The sequence below is a fragment of the Leucopleurus acutus genome (assembly GCF_964270905.1).
Source record: "Leucopleurus acutus genome assembly, chromosome: 13".
Lineage (NCBI taxonomy): Eukaryota > Metazoa > Chordata > Mammalia > Artiodactyla > Delphinidae > Leucopleurus > Leucopleurus acutus.
This window is the reverse complement of record NC_139155.1, coordinates 48,585,514-48,607,730: the sequence shown is the minus strand read 5'-3', so window position 1 is coordinate 48,607,730 and position 22,217 is coordinate 48,585,514.

Sequence of the window (22,217 nt, the reverse complement as noted above, 5' to 3'; positions counted from 1 at the left end):
TAAACAGAAATAATAAAAGAATGTGGCAGAAATAGGTCCAAATATTAAAATCACAATAAAACAAAAGGAGTAAAGTCACATTAGAAGACCAATCCATCTGGATCAAACTGAATCTAATCAGAATGCATATTTTTTAATCCAGCCCCCATTTGCTGCTTTATTAAAAAAAAAATACTTAAAACACACAAAAAAGATTTTTAAAAAGTTCACTAGATACACAGTAATTGTTATGGGCTGAATTCTATCACCTTCCCCCAAATTCATATGTTGTAGTCTTATGCCTACTACCTCGGAGCGTGACCATATTTAGAGACAGGATCTAGAAAGAGATAATTAAGTTAAGATGAGGTCATATGGGCGGGCCCTAATCCAATATTGCCAACGTCCGTTTAAGAGGAGGAAATTTGGATGCAGACAGGTACAGAGGGAGGACAATGTGAGGACACAGGAAGAAGACGGTCATCTATAATCCAAGAGAGGCCCCAGAAGAAACCAACCCTGCTGACACCTCCATCTCTGACATCAAGCCTCCAGACTGTGAGAAAATTAATTTCTGTTGTTTAAGCCACTCAGTCTGAGGTACTTTGTTATAGCAGCCCTAGTAAACTAATACACTAGCCAAAAAAACAAAAAAGACAAAACGTGAAAACACAGAAAAACTGGTGTGGCAACATTAACATCAGACTAAAACAGAATTCAAGTCAAAACACATGAATAGCATTACAGTGGAACATCAACCATGTAAAAAGGGCCAGTCCACTAAGATACAAAGTCATTCTACGTTGAACCCTCTCCAGTCAAGCTGTAGTTCCTATTCCTCCAAAAAAAAGGAAAAGAAAAGAAACACTCTTGTAGGTGTTATCAAAGACCTGCATGTTATCAAAAGCCAATGGTCAGTTTCAGTCAGGTTTCAGCCATCATCCTACACATCTTCCCTTTCCTCCGGAGACACCATACTCTTCACTCTCTCTTCCCGACCCCTCTGATTTTCCCAACCTTACACACTAGCAGGGCCGAGGGCTCGAGCTTCCAATATCTTCTCTTCTCCATCTACGTGAGCACAGCAGAGGCTGCTCTTGCCTCCTCAGAATAGCTGCAGTGGAAAATCTACAAACAACAAATGCTGGAGAGGGTGTGGAGAAAAGGGAACCCTCTTGCACTGTTGGTGGGAATGTAAATTGATACAGCCACTACGGAGAACAGTATGGAGGTTCCTTAAAAAACTTAAAATAGAACTACCATATGACCCAGCAATCCCACTACTGGGCATATACCCTGAGAAAACCATAATTCAAAAAGACACATGCACCCCAATGTTCATTGCAGCACTATTTACAATAGCCAGGACATGGAAACAACCTAAATGCCCATCGGCAGATGAATGGGTAAAGAAGATTTGGTACATATATACAATGGAATATTACTCAGCCATAAAAAGTAATGAAATTGAGTCATTTGTTAAGACGTGGATGGATCTAGAGACTGTCATACAGAATGAAGTAAGTCAGAAAGAGAAAAACAAATATCGTATATTAACACATATATGTGGAACCGAGAAAAATGGTACAGGTGAACCGGTTTGCAGGGCAGAAAGTGAGACACAGATGTAGAGAACAAATGTATGGACACCAAGCGGGGAAAGCGGTGGGGGGGGGGTGTGATGAATTGGGAGACTGGGATTGACATGTATACACTGACGTGCATAAAATGAATGACTAATTTTTTAAAAAATGGATAAAAAAGGAAAAAAAAATAAAGGGGGGGAGAGAGAGAGAATATGAAGGAATGAATGAAGGAATGAAGGAATGAATATGGGCCCCCCCCCAAAAAGAAAGAATAGCTGCAGTGGTTGCAGGGAGGTGGGGGATGGGGGTAGAATTAGTTGTAGTCCCCTATGATACAGGGCAGAGAGGCAGGGGGTCAGGGAGTGTATATGCAAGCAAACAAACAACTGGCACAATAGTTAATAGGCACCACCAGGTTAATACTCTCAAGAGAAACCCTTCATTTCTACCCCTATACCTGTTCCTCCCAAGTCTTTCCCCTCTCATTAAGTGTGATCCCATTCACCCAGTTGCTCAGGTAGAAATCTTAGGAACCATCCTCGATTCCTCTCTTGCTAGTCTATCTGACATCCAATTCATCAGCAAATCAGTGAGCCAAATTTCCAAAATATATTCCAAATCCCCCACTTCTACCAGTGTCTCTTTAGTGCAAACCAGTGTCACCTCTCTTACCTTGGCTGTCACCTTAGCCTCCTGGCTGGCCCTCTTTCTCCCCTCTTGTTTCACTACAGTTAGTTCCCATGCAGGTGACAGAGGTACCCTTTCAAAATGAAACTCATCTCCTGTCACACTGGCCTTCTTGCCATTCTTCAAACATACCGGTTGTGCTCCCTCAACCTAATATGCTCCCTCCTCAGGGCCTCTCTGTTGTCTCTGTCTGGAGTGATCTTCCTCAGGGACTACATGGCTAACCTCCTTGCTTTGTTCGGTGCTTCTCAGGCGTCACCTCCTCAGGGTGCCTTCTCTGACCACCCCTTGCAACAGCAGCTCCCCGCACCAGCCTGTCGTCTCTCTCCCCTCCCCTGCGTTATCCCTCACAGCACTCGCAGCTACCCAACCTTAGAGACTGGAGGTTTATGGTGAATTGTCTCTCTCTCCCATTTTGATATAAACTCCTTGAAAGTAGGGACTTGGGGGTGTTTGTTAACTATTCTATTCACAGTACCTATAACAGTGATGGGCACATCGTAAGTATTCAGTAAACATTTGTTGAAGGAATGAACATAGAAGTCAGTGAGTTAATCAGGACATTGTTTGTACCAAACAGCAAGAAGGCATGCCATTGTTCTCTCTTGAACCCACTCTAGTCAGCAAGGCCTTTAAATATAAAGCCAAATCTGAGAGAAGTCATGGGAAACTAGTAATTCTCAAGTTACAGCTTTCTTAAATGAAGCATAATGAATACATCAAGTTTTAAAAAAGAGTAATATAGAAGATTTGAACAACAAATTAATATGTTTGATCTAAGATACATGTAAAATTCTATATGCCCAAAATAGAGAGTACAGATCCTTTGTAAGCACACATTGAAAAAAACTAAAGGTATCTAAATCAGAAAGGAAGCACTAACAAATTTCAATGAATACATATCATATAGCCTATATTCTCTGAACACAGCACAATTAAAATCAAAATCAACAATAAAAACATAGTAAGTTAAGAAATATATGTTTGGAAATTAAAAATTGGACCTCTAAATATCCATGGATTAAAAGAAAATCAGAAGTTACTGAATGATGCTAAACATACTACCTTTCAAAGCTTGTGATATGCATCTAAAATATTACTTAGAGTGAAATGTCTGGCTGTCAATGAATTTGTTATAAAACAGTCAACGTTTTTTAAGATGGACGTATTAATTAACTATATGGTGGGAATCCTTTCACAACATTTATGTATATCAAGTCACACTCTAAATATCTTGTGATTTCGGCAATTATAGCTCAGTAAAGCTGGAAAACGCAAATAAATAAAATAATTAAGCACTTAAATAAAAACTTGAAAGAGTACACCATAAAAGCATATAAAGTAGGAAGTAAAATATAAAAGAAGACATTTATGAAACAGAAACAAACAACAGGGAGAATATATGAAATAAAAGTTGATCTTTGAAAAAATAAGACCTTAATAAGTAATATTACAATTAAAACGACATGATTACAGGTAGAGATGGATAAAATCATTAAAAATAATTTGAGTAACTTTATGCCAATAAATTGATAATTTTCTATAAAAATTTAATTTACAAAATTGACTGAATAAATAGAAAACCTGTGTAAATTATTAAACCACACATCAAAAAAAACAGCAGCCAAATATTTCTTCTACCCACAGTTTTCCCCCCTCAAAACAAGTGGCAAAATTTTACAGATAAGGTTTATCAAACCTTCAAGAAATTTATAACCTCCGCTTTAAAAAAACATTATTTCAGAAAATAAAAAGTGGGAAGGCAAGCCAATTAAGTTCATAAGGTTATTATAACATACACCCAGAGAACAAAGACAATAGAAGAAAAGGTAGAAAAACAAAACAAAACAAAAATATAAGAAAAGATTGATACATTTGGCTCCTTAAAATTAAAAGCTTTTCTACATCAAAAGATACCACAAGTAAAATCTAGCCCCAGACTAGGAGAAGATATATATAAAAGGAATATGTGAAATAAATCAGAAAGAAAAGGACATACTATCCGAAGAAATGGACAAAGTATATATCCAAGCACTTCACAAAAGAAGAAACTAGAATTTACAATAAACTTATGAAGAAATGCTCAATCTCATTTGTAATTAAAGAAATGCAAAGTAAAACAAAAATGAGATGCTATTTCATTCCCAACACACTGGCAAATCTAAAAGCCTAACAGTACCTCATGTTGAGGAGAATGTGGAGAAAGACCAAGTGTTCATACATTGTACTGAGCATACAAACTGGTTCCATAACTCTGGAGATCAATATGGCAATTATTAGTAAAGACAGCGTGCCTGGTAATATAACAATTGTTGGTATGTAATCCAGATAAATTCTCTAGTATATGTGCCCAAGAAGACAGGCACAAGAATAATCGTCGCAGCTATTTTTGTTATAGAAAGAAAAAAAATGGAAACAATTTAATGTTCATTAAGAGCAAATTGGATAAATAAATTGTAGTATATTCATACAAAGGACTTTATACAGCTATCAAACCAAATGAATTAGAAGTACGTTTATCAACATAGAAAAATCTCAAAGACATTAGATTGGAGGAGGGAAAGGCCAGTTATAGAATATCAATATATTATCAGTACAAAAATTGAAAACATGCAGAACAACACTATTTAATGTTTGTATGGGGTATATATGTAGTCTCAGTAATAATATAAAAACATGCATGGAAATGAAAATGACAAATTCAAGATAGTGCTAATAGCTGGGGAATGAGAGTGTCATGGTATGGAAGAGATGTACAAACAGACTTTAACTGTGTGTGAGATACACAACTATATCTATACCTATAGAGAAAAAGAGACACAAGGAAAGAGTATTTTTATTTCTCAAAAAAGATCCAAAGCAAATAAGGCAAAATGTTAACACTTGTTAAAGTTTCATGGTGAGTGGGTGTTTTCTACATTACTTATTCTCTATGATTTTTTTCTGTATGTTTGGATTATTTCATAATAAAAAATCAAAATAAAACAGGAGGCAAGAAAATGGCAGGAAGAAGGTCTAAAAGAACAGAGGATGGGGAGTCAAACTAGTTTAGGATTGTCAGGATTGAAGAGAAGTAAAATATATGAGAAGGTAAAACCAAAAGGAAGAGCCAAACATACACTGAAGGTGAGCAGGAAATGGACAAAAGAAATCAGCTGCTGGCTAACCGGTGAGGGAATGAAGGCGCGCCGATACCACCGCATTCTCTCTTCCCCTGCTGACACCACTCACCCAATCGCCCCCCAGGGGATAGGGCTGGCGGTGAGAGAATCCAGGGCTGCGTTGAAACCAGTCAGGTCACCTCTGCTCTCCTTGCTCCCAGCAACCAGACCCCTATCAGTGCTGGGGGCTGGAGGAGTAAGCTTTATTCACCTATCCTGAAGTAGGTGCTGTCTTTTCTATGACTCTTTTTTTTTTTTTTAACATCTTTATTGGGGTATAATTGCTTTACAATGGTGTGTTAGTTTCTGCTTTATAACAAAGTGAATCAGTTATACATATACATATGTTCCCATATCTCTTCCCTCTTGCGTCTCCCTCCCTCCCACCCTCCCTATTTTCTATGACTCTTGAAATGTAAGTGTTGAGAAAGACAAGTTAGTGCTCCTAAGACTGCTTTTACCTGCTGTAGGAAATCACTCCCTAGGCAATGCCAACTTTAAGAAACTATTGACCATTTAATTCTAGGAAGTAAAGCAATTTTTACTTTTAGGAGAAATTTTACTGTGAAAAGGAGAAAATACTGTGTTAGGAGAAATTATACGGTATATGTGTTCACGCAGCATAAAGTAGGACTTACCATCTTTAGCCCCAAATATTTCCCATCTCTGACTTTCCTTCTCCCCACTCGGGTTTGGAAAGTGTGATGCCATCTTGGCCTCTCCTTCCTTATCTTCCACATTCAGTGTGTTATCAAGCCCTGTCAGTTCACTCCTCACATGTCTCATGTATGTCCCCACCACTTGTCTAATTGGTCCCCATACCTGGGGCTGCTCCCCCTTAAAGACACCCTCTACACCACCATCTGGTAAAGGTTGTTCTAGCCCAGGTCTGATCTTATTACAACTTTCCTCAGAAAACACAAATGGCACCCCAATGTGTAAGAACAGAGCTCACACTCTCCGGTATTCAAAGCAAGCCTGCTCCGATCTGGTCCCTTATTTATCTCCTGCAGCTGCTCCTCTTGGCTCATTCCATCATTCTGCTGTGCCTTGCCAAATGGTCATTCTAAACATTCCCTGCCGCTTTCCATCTCTGAATAGCTACTTAGAAAGTTTCCTCTATTTTCTCTTTCCCCATCCCCACCAAGGGAAATCCAAGGCCTCCAGGGTCCAGCTCAAATACTGTCTACTTCATGGAGCATTCTCTAAAGCAAGCTCTACCCTCCTCAAGACTGGCAAGTGGTGATTATATTACAAAGAGGTAGAGTATCATTTCCAATTCATTGCTATATTTCCGGTCATGCCTAGCACAGTACCTTACTTGTAATAGGTGCTCAACAATATTCAAATGAATGCATGAAAACATGCATTTACATATGTACTGCCTATGACCACATGTATTTTTATAATCACAGAATTGATACAGATCTAATTTTAACCCTGAACTTCAGTCACCTAGTAAGCCCTCAATATGTAATTGTGTGAAATAATGGATGACTAAGTGAATGAATGGGTGGATTTTCCTATACTTACATTATAATTGAATGAGATAAAATAGGTCACTATATATCACTGTCAGTTGCCCTATGTTCTTGCCAATATCTTTGCTCAAGATCCTTGGGAGTACATTTCTAAGGTCTGAGAGCAACAGATAAACATTAATTCTACTTAATATGGTTCTAAAGGGAAAACATAAATGCAAGAATCTGTCTACATGGATATAAATACATTGCACTTAACATTGCATCAGACAATGTTAATCACATAATTTGACATTCTTCTAATTCTTTTCATTATTTTCCGAACCCTCTTGCCTGAGTTGATTCCTATAACTTATAATGAGAACAATTCCTGGTGCATACTAGCCATTTGATTCTTATTTTAAAATCTCACTCAGTAGCCCTCCTTAGCATGAATAGCAGCTTTCCTTACAAATGTCTGCTGCAGGTTATGAGGTTGTACTTTCTTGGAATATTCTATCTTTCATTTATAATTTTTAAATTAACCCAACTATTTCTAATGGTAGGCTGAATATCCTTAACAGTAATAAATAAATAAATAAATAAAAGTGTTGCTATGTGACTTAATTCGTTGTTGAAAGGAGGTAGGAAATCTTGTGCAAGTTGAAACTGATCATTAAATCAACACATCTTCTGTGCCCTTTACAACACTGCCTCCCAAAGGAAGCATCATTGTGACTCCAGCACCTGCTTGCTTCTGCACATCTGAGAAAATGACCATGCAAAAACACAGCCCAATATTTTAAAATGTCAATCAACCAATATTACTTCCAGTGTAATATTTTCACCCACACAGCATTAAAAATATATATGCACTAAACCTTCCGTCAGCTAAAAGAAGGGACTAACAAAGTTTCACTCCATTTCAATAAGAGTGAGTCAATTTAGGGCCTTCGTTGTGTCTAGAGGCAAGATTTTCCTCTTGGGTTATCACAATACCATGGGTGTCAATCAAAGAGCCACACTCAGAGGACCAAGAGAATATCAGATGAGATCCATCACCAGGGTGAATTTTGGCCTGTGTTTGTAAATGATTTCCTCAGCTAGGTCATCAATCACAGAGTCATCTGCATGGAGAGGATACTTCATTATTGTTCTATGGGGCTCCAATTAAGGAGGACATAGCTAACAGCTATCAAGTTGACAACCCATCCAAATATTCAGCAACTACCACAACCCGTGACCAAGAGAGGAACGAGGCGCTCTTTGCTTCCTCCTCAGGTGAAGGTTGATGGGAATGAAAGATTTATTTCAAGCAGCCTTCCGAGTGTCCTGCACCTCACCAAGAGGTCTCCTTGAAAAACAGTCACAGACCCTCAATTCACTGTCTCATGTAGAATGATCATGAGTTAATGCTGATTTTAAATTCCTCTATACATGCAGATAGTGTGACACTCACACTGATTTCCCAGGCAGAAAGGATAATGATATGTTTTGATTCACTTCCAGAGCTCCTAAGAAGCTTTAAGCATTGCATCAAATTTTAGGCCCAAGCTCAAAGAGGTAACCAAGTCTAAGTACAATACTAAGTAGAAGTACAAATCATTGACTTGATTTTCGTATCTGTGCAGACGTGCTTAGTCTCTACTGCAAGGAAGGAGTTGCAGCACTCCATAGGAAGGATAGGTGTTTTCAGATCTTCAGGGAGAACAGCATAGTGGCATTTATGCTGCCTTTGATTGACTAAGGTGATTCGATTTCCACTAATAACTCACAAGAGCTGTTAGGAAAATTGGACGGCATTTATAATTCTAATTTGTTTTACTCTGACTCTAGGAAACATCATTGTGGTAAATATATTGAAATGTCAGGGTTATCACTTGCCATACAAAGTTTATTTTATTTTTTCCCCACTGAACAAATGCCAGCAGCTTAGCCTGCTGAGCCCAAGCTTATGTGAACTAGTGATCCAGGCAGCCTTTGGCAGTTCCAAGTGGCCATTTGGCCTGCCCAAGCTTACACTGCATAGATTCCCCGGGATGGCCTCCAACTTCAGGGTAGTCAGAGACTTTTCAAGGCTGCTGGGGCCCCGTGTCATCCCGCAGCAGCAGGCTGCTTCCTAAGAAGCTGGCTCCTCTAGCCGTTCCAAGAGGGAAACTTGAATACTGTTCTGGCAGCTCTGCAGCACCATTCACTCTCTCCCTGTGGCTGAAGAAACTCTTTGAAAGTGCTAGGAGCACTGGTTTGGAATCTTCGTCCAGAACAACTTTGAGGAAAGCTGCCTTGAAAGTTGGGACTGACTTCTTTGGCTGGCTCTGCTGAGGAGCCAGATGTCACGTTTTTCCACGTGGTACGTGCATATGAGGAATATGGTTCCGAGGACAATGTCCAAGGAATGACAGCTCAGATGCACCAATAGCTTCTTCATCAACAGAACTTCAGTCCTATGAGTGCAAATCTGTCGTCCACGGGACGCACTGATCAGTTTTAGGAATCCTAAGCTGCTTGCTGTTCATGGTTTTTTCCCATTCGCTAGTAAATTTGACCAGATGACACAATTACAGGATACCTCTTTAAAAGTATGTTGTCATTGGCTTTGTTAGCAATTCATGTTACATTTCCTGTGAGATGCTCATCTTCCAATAAAGCAGGTGCAATGAAAGGAGACTGGTCAACCAACCAAGATCAAGAAGCAAACCAGAATTCTATGATGCCTCCTCCCATCAGCCACAGTTCAGCTCTTAGTGTCTCAGTTTCTGGGTCTGAACAAAATACAGTTTGTAATACCACCTCCTGGCCTGAGTTCATCTGCAATGTAAGGAATATATTTTTTTAATGAATTTGTTTCATTTTGCTTTTGATTTGGAGGCCTTGCTAGTTTCATTTTGACTTAATTTTGTTTCATGATTATGTAGAACATATAGAGAGATCAAAACTCAGTCCTATGAAGCACTGGTCCCACCTGCTGTGCCCCTTCCGCTCCCACAGAGATAACGATTTTTATTAGGTTTTGGTTTATCCTTCCATTATTTAAGTACAAGCAAAATATTTATATATTCTTAGCCCACACCTTTCTTAGATATAAGACAGCTTATCAGATGCACCGTTCTGCACTTGGTATTTCCATTTGTCCAGGAAATCACTCCAGAGCAGTATATACATAGATATTCCACATTTACAGCTGCATGGTACTGCATTGTGTAATTGTACCTTAGTTTATTCATCTAAACCCTTGTTGATAGACAGTGAGCTGTTCGCAGTCTTTTGAAATTACAAGTTGCGCTACGATGAGAAGCCTTGTGTAGATAGGTTGCAGGAAGGGGGATCCCTTCCAGGGTCTGAGAGTGGGCTCTTATCTAACACACGGAAATGAATTGTCCCAGGAGACACACGTGCTGATAAAGCAAGACACTTTATTGGGAAGGGGCACCCGGGTGGAGAGCAGGAGGGTAAGGGAATCCAGGAAGACTGCTCTGCCACATGGCTCGCAGCCTCGGGTTTTATGGGAATGGGGTTAGTTTCCAGGTTGTCTCTGGCCAATAGTTCTCACTCAAGGAGCCCTTCCTGGTGGTGCACGCATCGTTCAGCCAAGATAGATTCCAACAAGAAGGATTCTGGGAGGTTGGTCGGACGTATGGACTGGCGTCTCCTCTCTCCTTTTGACCTTTCCCGAATCCTACAACTTGGTGGTAGCTTATTACTTCCACATTTCTTACCAGGACCTCCTGCTGTAAGTAGACTCATGCAAGTGGCTACTGTTTTGCCTCTCCAGGGTGAGCAGTTTTGGTCAGTGTTTCCCCTAAAGACATGCTTTTATATTTTTGCCAAACTGTCTTTGAGTAGATTCCTAAAAGGGGGCTGCTAGTCAATGGATAAGTGTTTATATAATTTGGCTAGCTACCGTCTGATCCCCTCCATTGGGTTTATACCATTTTTCCTTCCCACCAGTAATGTATGAGAATGCCTATTTTCCCTCAGGCTCACCAAGAGAATATTTTCAACACTTTAGATTTGGGGTAGGAAAACAACGTGTTTCACCCAAGCGCTCACTTCAGAAAGCAGTTTCATGATATTATTATTACCAATCTTGACTCCCTCGTTCATCAGAACAGTGCCTTTCTCTGGGAATGAAGGAGAAAAAACTCCCCTCCTATAAGTTCAGATGATAAAAATTGTGTGGGGCTTCCCTGGTGGCACAGTGGTTAAGAATGCGCCTGCCAATACAGGGAACACGGGTTCGAGCCCTGGTCCGGGAAGATCCCACATGCTGCGAAGCAACTAAGCCCGTGCGCCACAACTACTGAGCCTGTGCTCTAGAGCCCGCCAGCCACAACTACTGAGCCAGTGTGCCACAACCACTGAAGCCTGTATGCCTAGAGCCCATGTTCTGCAACAAGAGAAGCCACCGCAATGAGAAGCCCACGCACCGCAACGAAGAGTAGCCCCTGCTCGCCACAACTAGAGAAAGCCCACACACAGTGAAGACCCAACACAGCCAAAAATAAATAAAATAAATTTATTTTTAAAAATGCACCTATAAAAAAAAAGAATTCTGTGGCCACAAGATGCTATCTGCCCAACTCTGACATTTTGTGCTGCTCTGTCAGAAAGAAAAATGAGGAAATTATATATATTTGAGAGATAAGTGAAAGAAAAAGAGAGAAGTAAAGCCAAATAAATAGGCATATGATTTCTTTTTCCACTGGTGGAAGGCTGATTCAACTGTAGACTGCCATCAGCACCCATGGAAAATTTATCAGTAAACTGTGGAGTGTAGGGATCAAATCTGTAAAATAATATTTGTTCATGCTTGTTGACACTAAAGGAGATGTCTCTAAATCCTTCTTTCTCTGAGTCCTATGGCATGAAGAATTTTACTGATCCTATCCTTCCAATTTGGAAAGTGTTCTTTCCATTAATCAAATTCTGGAAATAATAAAAGCTAACCTTTGTTGAGTGGATTCTATGTGCCAAACATTCTTCTAAGCCCCTTACATGTGTTATCTCGTTTAATCTTCTATACAACCCTGTGAGATAGATACAATTATTTCCCCCATTTTCCAGTTGGGGAAAGTGAGGTGCACGAAGTTCAGTTCTTATGATTCCAAGAGTGAGGGTCTAGAAATAGTGCTCTTCAATTCACTCGTAAACTGAGACCTGCAAAAGACTCCCTTTGAGAATTTAGAGTCACACTATACATAGATTGACCTTCCTATTCCTGAGTGGGCCGCACACCAGGGCCAAGTCTCATTGTCCTCCTCTGGTTGTAGCTGCAAGCTGTTGAACCACCTCCTAGCCATTCTCTGTGGGTCTTATTCTGAGGTTCCCTCTCTGCCTCAGGCTTTTGCTCCAGATGAGTTGATGTTCTTTTAAATTGTGAAAGAATTCCCCCCATTTAATTAACACATACATTACCTTTCTTATTTTTTTTAACATCTTTATTGGCGTGTAATTGCTTTACAACGTTTGTGTTAGTTTCTGCTGTATAACAGTGAATCAGCTATATGTATATACGTATATCCCGATATCCCCTCCCTCTTGCGTTTCCCTCCCACCCTCCCTATCCCACCACTCTAGGTGGTCACGAAGCACCGAGCTGATCTCCCTGTGCTATGCAGCTGCTTCCCACCAGCTATAAGTCAGAAAGAGAAAAACAAATACCGTATGCTAACACATGTATATGGAATCAAAAAAAAAATGGCTCTGATGAACCTAGGGGTAGGACAGGAAAAAAGACACAGATGTAGAGAATGGACTTGAGGACGTGGGTGGGTGGGGAGGGTAAGCTGGGACGAAGTGAGAGAGTAGCACTGACATATATACACTACCAAATGTACCTTTCTTATTTATCCTTTCTTTTGGTGATAACATCTAAGTTCTACTCTCTTTAGCAAATTTCAATTTTACAATACAATTCATCAACTATATTTACTACATTTTACATTAGATCCCTTTTACCAAACTCTACCTATTTCTCCCAACCACCCCCCACCAGCCCCTGGCAACCACTTTTCTATTCTCTAAGAGTTTGACTTTTTTTCTTTAAAGATTCCACACATAAGTGATACCATACAGCATTTGTCTTCCTCTGTCTGGCTTACTTCACTCAGCATAATGCCCTCCAGGTCCATCCATCCTGTTGTAAATGGCAAGATTTCATTCTTTCTCACGGTTGAATAATATTTCATTGTATATATACCACATTTTCTCTATCCATTCATCCACTGATGATTGTTTAAGTTGTTTCCATATCTTGGCTATTGTGAATAATGCTGCAATGAACATGGGAGTGCAGATATCTTTTCAATATCCAGTTTTCATTTCCTTTGGATATATACCCAGAAGTGGGATTGTAGAATTGTATGGTAGTTCTATTTTTAATGTTTTGAGGAATCTCCTTACTGTTTCCATAGAGGCTGTACCAATTTACATTCCCACTAATGGTGTACAAGCACTTCCTTTTCTCCATACTCTTGCTAACACTTCTCTTTTTGATGATAGCCATTCTAACAGGTGTGAGGTGATATCTTATTTTGGTTTTGATTTGCATTTCCCTGTCGATTAGCAATGTTGAGCACATTTTCATGTACATGTTGGCCATTAGTATGTCTTCTTGGGGAAAATGTCTATTCAGTTCCTCTGCTCATTTATTAATCAGATTACTTTCTCCTGTGTGACAGTGCACTGTTATTGGTTATATAACTGTAGACCTGAAACAATGGTTGCAGTAACCTCTCTTGCTCATATAGTCCACAGTCACATAAGGATGTGATATAAAGCCACTCAGCATAGAAAGATGATTAAGAGAAAGCTCATTCCTTGAGACTGTCTCACTCTTATAGGGGAGATGACACAAAATCAAAAAGTCATTGTACAATAGTTAAATACTACTAGAAAATAATGCACTAAATTTCCTTTACCATTATCTACCTTTTAAAAAACGTACCTATAAACACAGATTGTTTTTATAATAGGAAAAATACATTTTCATACTTTTAAAAGTTTTCAGACTTGAATGTGTCCCTCTTGAATCAGCCCTGATTGTATGGACTCCAGGAACTTGGCATCTGAAGTCCATGAGGGCAAGGTTCATTCATCCTTGGCTACTTCTCAAGTAGGATAGAAATGCCATTTCTGTTGGAAGTTCACAACTCTAAGTGACTGTATCTTCTCATGCTCAAGGCAAAGCAAAAAAAAAATGATCACAAAGGAAAGGAAGGTTCACATTATCACTGCTAGACACAAGTGTGAACCCCTGTGACTATATGTTTCTGATGAGTTCTCTTATCGCCTAACCACACCAATGCATGGACCTTGAGAAAATGCCGTGGTTTCTTTTAAGCTCTACAAGTTCTTTCATTTATTGAAGGCCTTGCATGCAATGTCCTGGGCTGAGTACTTGAGGAAGAAGAGAAGTTCACTGAGCATTGAGGGATAAACAGTTGACCAGAGATGACCTCTGCCATAGACCCCTAACAGAAAATATTTCTTTTATTAAAAACATTTTGAAATTCAAAAAACCTAAGTCCAACATGACCAATTTGGGGATAAAGAATAAATTCTAGGCAGTGCCATCAACTATAACATAATTGGATATCTCATCAGCCAATACTTGCTCCAGGGCTGTAATGAACTGCTGCAGATACACTTCATTTTTCATATAGTCTCAAAAAAAACCCACTAAATTCAGCATTTATCCTGCAAGATTTAAAATATCATAATCTTTTCTCACCTCTCAAGAGAATACTCTTTGGTACAGATGTTGAGAAAAGTATGAGCTGCAGAGAATGATTTGACAGTTGGTATATAGAAAAGCCTCAAAGAATGAAGTATTTTGATATAACTTAAGTCACATGAGACTGGATCAACTTCTGGAGCCAAGCTTGTTAAAATGGAACTACATGGGATCCTATTCAACAAGTTTTTCCATTAAAACTGTGATCAGGATTTCCCTGGTAGAGCAGTGGTTAAGAATCTGCCTGCCAATGCAGGGGACATGGGTTCGAACCCTGGTCCGGGATGATCCCACATGCTGCAGAGCAACTAAGCCCATAAGCCCATATGCCACAGCTACCGAGCCTGCATACCACAACTACTGAGGCCCACACACCTAGAGCCTGTGCTCCACAACAAGAGAAGCCACCGCAATGAGAAGTCTGCACACCACAACGAAGGGTAGCCCCCACTCACCACAACTAGAGAAAGCCTGCGTGCAGCAATGAAGACCCAACACAACGAAAAATAAATAAATAAACTTATTTTAAAAAAAAAAAAAACTTTGATCAACAGAAATGTCCCCCAAATGTAACCATAAAAGATGATTATCCAACCTCAGTTTCTTGCTCAGTTTCAACATCTATCTCAGAATATGTCATATCTCCCTTCTATCAGATTAGACACTGTCTGCTTGTCACGTATTAAATGTTATTTAACATCTAATTTCTCTTCAGAAGGAAAAATCCAAATATTTTTCTATTCCAAACAAAAATATATGAGAAATACCTCCTCCTCTCTCCCAATAGCTGTTCTTGGCTCTATTTTCATTCAAATTTGAATCATGCTTCCATTATTATGAATTAGAATTGCACAATCAAATGTATTTGAATTTTATTTTATATACACCCCTTCAGACCACAATTCCTAATGGATCCATGACTGTAAAACCCCAATTTATATAATTCCCTGCCTCTGAACAAAATTCTGTTACTTATAATGGTTAATTTTATATGTCAACTTAACTAGGCTAAGGAATTCCCAGATAGCTGGTAAAACATTATCTCTAGGTGTGTCTGTGAGGGTGTTTTGAGAAGAAATTAACATATGAATCCTTTGATTGAGTAAAGAATATTGCCCTCACCAATGCCAGTGGGCATCATCCAAATTGTTGAGGGCCTTAACAGAACACAAAGACAAAGGAATTTGCTCTTTCTCTAGAGCTAAGACATCCATCTTCTCCTGCCCTTGGACATGGTGCTCTTTGGGTCTTCGGTCTCAGACTGGGACTTACATCATGTCCCCTCTCCCCCCCAATTCTTAGGCCTTTGGGTTTGGACTGGGACTTAGATCATTGGCTCCCTTGATTCTCAGGCTTTGGGACTCAAACTAAATTGAACCACTGGCTTTCCTGGTTCTCCAGCTTACAGACACAAATCATGGAACTTCTTGGCCTCCACGTGAGCCAATTTCTATAAAAAACCTCCTCTTATAAATACATATCCTATTGGTTCTGTCATGAATTCCAGTTTGGGCAGTTTGAGATTGAAAGCCTTCTTTTGGGTTCAGGTAAGTATGTTCTATAGGGAGTTGGTTAAGTGGATGTTGAGATCAGAGGAGAATTCTGTATAGAGATCTGTGAGACATCAGAGAATCAGTGGTAGTTGAAGCCACAACTAGACCTAAAGTGTACACTGCTATCCTTTAGTAGTATATCAAATTGGATCAAAATTAGTCAAATTCTTCAAACAATATTCATTCATTCATTCAATACTGAACATCTCCTATGCAATGATCTGAGTGAGGGGCTTGGGGTAGAACTGTGAATAAGACGGTGTTCAACTTCAAGACGTATATATTCTGACTGGGAATTCAGATGTTAATCAACTGGCTGCACAATATATTATCTAATAATATTTGAGGTTTGCGCCACCAAGAAGAGATATACAACTTTTAATTAAAAAAAACAGACCTAGTTCATGGCAAAGTAGAGTATTTCTTATAAGATTCTCTGAAAAACTACTTTGAGCTAAGATCTAAAGGTGAACTAACAAGGCAAAAAGAGGGAAAGAGAATTCCAAGTAGAAGGAAAAGAATGTGCAAAGGGCACAGGACAGAAGGAATACGCCAGGATATGAAAGAAAGTCAGTGAGACAAGCAAAACTGTAAATATTCCACATTATAAGGTTGAAATAGAGAATACTTTCTTTGGGTAAATATTAATAAATATGATCATAATGTAGAAATATGAGCTCCACACCATCTGGGGGTTTTAGGCCCCTTATTTAGAAACCCAAACTCCAGCTGGTGAAAAAAAAAACAGAAAACCCACAAATATGGTTTGGTTTGGCAAGAGAACAGATTAATACAAGAGTAACATTACTGAATGCCATCGAACTCCCCTTAGCTCTGCAAAGGCATGTTCCTAACAGAGAAGTCAGAAGTCAATCACTGAGATAGACTTCAAGGTCATATCTAAATAGCAATATAAACACACTGCAGAAAAATATGTTTTTATTTTCATAAGCATTTAACTGCAAAATATCCTCGGAGCACTAAAGATTCAGGAATAAAAAAGATCAACCCTATTTTCTTAGCCCCAGAAGGAGATTATGCATTCATTCTGGGTCTGTTGGCCTGGGAGTCTCCCTCTGTTATTGTCAATACCTAACTTCTAATGGGACATGGCTATGCTATATACATATATTATTCCATATAGCCGTTTTACACCTATAAAAACCAAGCCCAAAGATAAGAATTGTACAATACCAACTAATTAGTAGTAACAGCAACAAACATTTTCATTCCTCTTACTTCCAAGAGTATTTTGGGCTGTTTTCTGAATTATTGCTCAAGTATCAACTTGTAGATTTCACTCATTCAATCCAAAGGTGGTGGCAGTTATACATTTAGAAGGAAAGTACACACAAGTTGAAAGGATTCAAAATTGTTTTATGGAAAAGATAAACTTTGTATGAAGCATCGTGTCTTGGCCTATAGTTTTTGGAAACTTCCATGAGGCCTTTCACCACACCTAATGGTTCACAAGGGCACTGCTTTAGCAGCTCCACCTCCTAGTGATTGCACGTGGAATGGCTATAGCTCTCTCCCACACTGCACTACAGGGCTACACTGGGAACCCACCAAAGACCTTCAGCAGATCAGATTCTAGCAAGTCACAGACCCAGAAGGGAAAAACACACTAGCTTAGTCCTTTCCAATCAAAACTGAAATCTGGAGCTTCTCCACAATATTACAAAAGCAAGACTATCACATTTGTGAAAAAAAGCAGAGCATACTGTAATGGGATCATTAAGATCAACCCTAAAGTATGTTCACAAATATCATGATAGCATTGTGGAAACTAACTGCTATCTAAAAACATCACTCTACTAAGTGCTAGTATTAGACAAGGGTGCATTCTGTCAATTGCTGTTTGGCCCATAATTGAAAGGTCATTAAAAATTTACTGAAAGGGATACTGGAAACACCACAGAGGAAAAAAGGTGTGTTTGAAGCTCCAGTCATTGTCAATGATGCCATATCAAATGACAAGTACCAAGGGTCTAAATATGGCAGAATGGATTTAAGGCAATGGTGCAGAGCACTTTTTTTTTTTTTTTACATAAATACCAAGCCCAGGGCTGCCTGTCTTTGAGCTCTGTCAGCCACACTGTGATAAAGCATTGGTGGTCCCATGCACTTCCCATCTAAGAAATGAACCTACAGATCTACAGCTTATGAATATTTGATCCAGCTACAAATTTGAAAAAAAATCACCAGTTTCTGAATTATTTAACTGTTTTTGCCAAAGCCCTAAATTATTTTTCCTGTAATAAAATAAAATGTATTGGGTGGGAAACGAGAGTCCAAAGAGGCAAACACCAACTCAAGCCCTAACAGCTGAGCTTCCAGACATGCTGATTTTCTTTACGACATAAGTGGTCTAGCTGGCTGACAGTAGCAGAGACTTGGGTCAATACTGTCATTCCCATCTCCCAGCACTGCAGACTTCATGCATTCTCCTTTGAATTAACTTGACCACAGGCTATTTCTTGTAGGGTATAAGGAAGAAACTGGCCAAAGTTCCTGCAAGAGATATAATGTTGATATGAATTCTTTAAAAACTATAAACAAGCTTTAAAAACTAGAAAGCTCATGGTGAAAGAAGCAAATTACCTTCCTTTAATAATTATGGGAAGAAAAGAATTCAAATCTGAGAAATGACTTATGAGCATAGCAATAGGTCAGGGGAAGAATGTTGCATGTGACCATGGGGACCAGACAGGTGACTGGTCTTGGGGAAGAAATCTGAGGAGATGCTGTGAGTTGCTGTGCTGTGTGTGTGTGTCTGTGAATGTTTATCTGTGAGAGTGCATGTGTGTGTGTGTGTGTGCCTGTGCTAAAAGAGTGATATTAAAGAATTATAACTAGGAGACTGGTTCAAGACGGTGGAGTAGAAGGACGTGCGCTCACTCCCTCTTGCAAGAGCACCAGAATCACAACTAACTGCTGAACAATCATCGACAGGAGGACACTGGAACTCACCAAAAAAGATACCCCACATCCAAAGACAAAGGAGAAGCCACAATGAGATGGTAGCGGGGGCACAATCACAATAAACTCAAATCCCATAACTGCTGGGAGGATGACTTACAAACTGGAGAACACTTATACCACAGAAGTCCACCCAATGGACTGAAGGTTCTGAGCCCCACGTCAGGATTTCTAACCTGGGGGTCCAGCGACGGGAGGAGGAATTCCAAGAGAATCAGACTTTGAAGGCTAGTGGGATTTGATTGCAGGACTTTTGACAGCACTGGAGGAAACAGAGACTCCACTCTTGGAGGGCACACACAAAGTAGTGTGCACATCAGAACCCAGGGGAAGGAGCAGTGACCCCATAGGAGACTGAACCAGACCTACCTGCTACTGTTGGAGGGTCTTCTCCAGAGGCAGAGGGTGGCTGTGTCTCACCGCAGGGACAAGGACACGGGCAGCAGAAGTTCTGGGAAGTACTCCTTGGCGTGAGCCCTCCCACAGTCTGCCATTAGCCCCACCAAAGAGCCCAGGTAGGCTCCAGTGTTGGGTTGCCTCAGGCCAAACAACCAACAGGGAGGGAACCCAGCCCCACCCATCAGCAGTCAAGAGGATTAAAGTTTTACCGAGCTTTGCCCACCAGAGCAACAGTCAGCTCTACCCACCACCAGTCCGGCCCATTAGGAAACTTGCACAAGCCTCTTAGATAGCCTCATCCACCAGAGGGCAGACAGCAGAAGCAAGAAGAACTACAATTCTGCACCCGTGGAACAAAAAACACATTCACAGAAACATAGAAAAGATGAAAAGGTAGAGGGCTATGTATCAGATGAAGGGACAAGATAAAACCCCAAGAAAACAACTAAATGAAGTGGAGATAGGCAACCTTCCAAAAAAAGAATTCAGAATAATGATAGTGAAGACGATCCAGGACCTCAGAAAAAGGATGGAGGCAAAGATCGAGAAGACGCAAGAAATGTTTAACAAAGACCTAGAAGAATAAAAGAACAAATACCTAGAAGAATTAGAGAACTAACAAACAGATGTGAACAATACAATAACTGAAATGAAAAATATACTAGAAGGAATCAATAGCAGAATAACTGAGGCAGAAGAACAGATAAGTAACCTGGAAGACAGAATGCTGAAATTCACTGCCAGGGAACAGAATTAAGAAAAAAGAATGAAAAGAAATGAAGACAGCCTAAGAAACTGCTGGGACAACATTAAACACAACATTTGCATTACAGGGGTCCCAGAAGAAGAAGAGAGAGAGAAAAGACCCGAGAAAATATTTGAAGAGATTATAGGAGAAAACTTCCCTAACATGGGAAAGAAAATAGCCACCCCAGTAGAGGAAGGGCAGAGAGTCCCAGGAAGGATAAACCCAAGGACTAACACACCGAGACACATAATAATCAAATTGGCAACAATTAAAGACAAAGATAAATTACTGAAAGCAACAAGGGAAAAATGACAAATAACCAACAAGGGAACTCCCATAAGGTCAACAGCTGATGTCTCCTCAGAAACTCTACAAGCCAGAAGGGAGTGGCACAATATATTTAAAGTGATGAAAGGGGAGAACCTACAACCAAGATTACTCTACCCGGCAAGGATCTCCTTCAGACCTGATGGAGAAATCAAAAGTTTTACAGACAAGCAAAAGCTAAGAGAATTCAGCACCACCAAACCCACTCTACAGCAACTGCTAAAGGAACTTCTCGAAGTGGGAAACACAAGAGAAGAAAAGGGCCTACAAAAACAAACCCATAACAACTAAGAAAATGGTAATAGGAACATACATACGGATAATTACCATAAACGTGAATGGATTAAATGCTCCAACCAAAAGACACAGGCTCGCTGAATGGATACAAAAATGAGACCCATATATATGCTGTCTACAAGAGACCCACTTCAGACCTAGGGACACATACAGACTGAAAGTGAGGGGATGGAAAAAGATATTCCATGCAAATGGAAATCAAAAGAAAGCTGGAGTAGCAATTCTTCTATCAGACAGAATAGACTTTAAAATAAAGACTATTATAAGAGACAAAGAAGGACACTATATAATGATCAAGAGATCAATCCAAGAAGAAGATACAACAATTGTAAAAATTTATGCACCCAACCGAGGAGCACCTCAGTACATAAGGCAACTGCTAACAGCTATAAAAGAGGAAATCGACAGTAACACAATAATAGTGGGGGACTTTAACACCTCACTTACACCAATGGACAGATCATCCAACTAGAACATTAATAAGGAAACACAAGCTTTAAATGACACAATAGACGAGATACATTTAATGGATATTTATAGGGAATTCCATCCAAAAACAGCAGATTATGCTTTCTTCTCAAATGCACATAGAACATTCTCCAGGATAGATCACATCTTGGGTCACAAATCAGGCCTCAGTAAGTTTAAAATAATTGAAATCATATCAAGCATCTTTTCCAACCACTTGCTATGAGATTAGAAATCAGTTACAGGGAAAAAAACGCAGAAGACACAAACACATGGAGGTTAAACAATACGTTACTAAATAACCAAGAGATCACTGAGGAAATCAAAAAATACCTAGTGACAAATTACAATGAAAACACAATGATCCAAAACATGTGGGATGTAGCAAAAGCAGTTCTAAGAGGGAAATTTATAGCAATACAAGCCTACCTCAAGAAACAAGAAAAATCTCAAATAAACAATCTAAACTTACACCTAAAGGAACTAGAGAAAGAAGAATAAACAAAACCCAAAGTTAGCAGAAGGAAAGAAATCATAAAGATCAGAGCAGAAATAAATGAAATAGAAACAAAGAAAAAATAGCAAAGATCAATAAAACTAAAAGCTGGTTCTTTGAGAAGATAAAGTTCATAAACCATTAGCCAGACTCATCAAGAAAAAGAGGGAGAGGACTCAAATCAATAAAATTAGAAATGAAAAAGAGAAGTTACAACAGACACCACAGAAATACAAAGCATCATAAGAGACTACTACAAGCAACTCTATGCCAAGAAAATGGACAATCTGGAAGAAATGGACAAATTCTTAGAAAGGTATAAGCTTCCAAGACTGAACC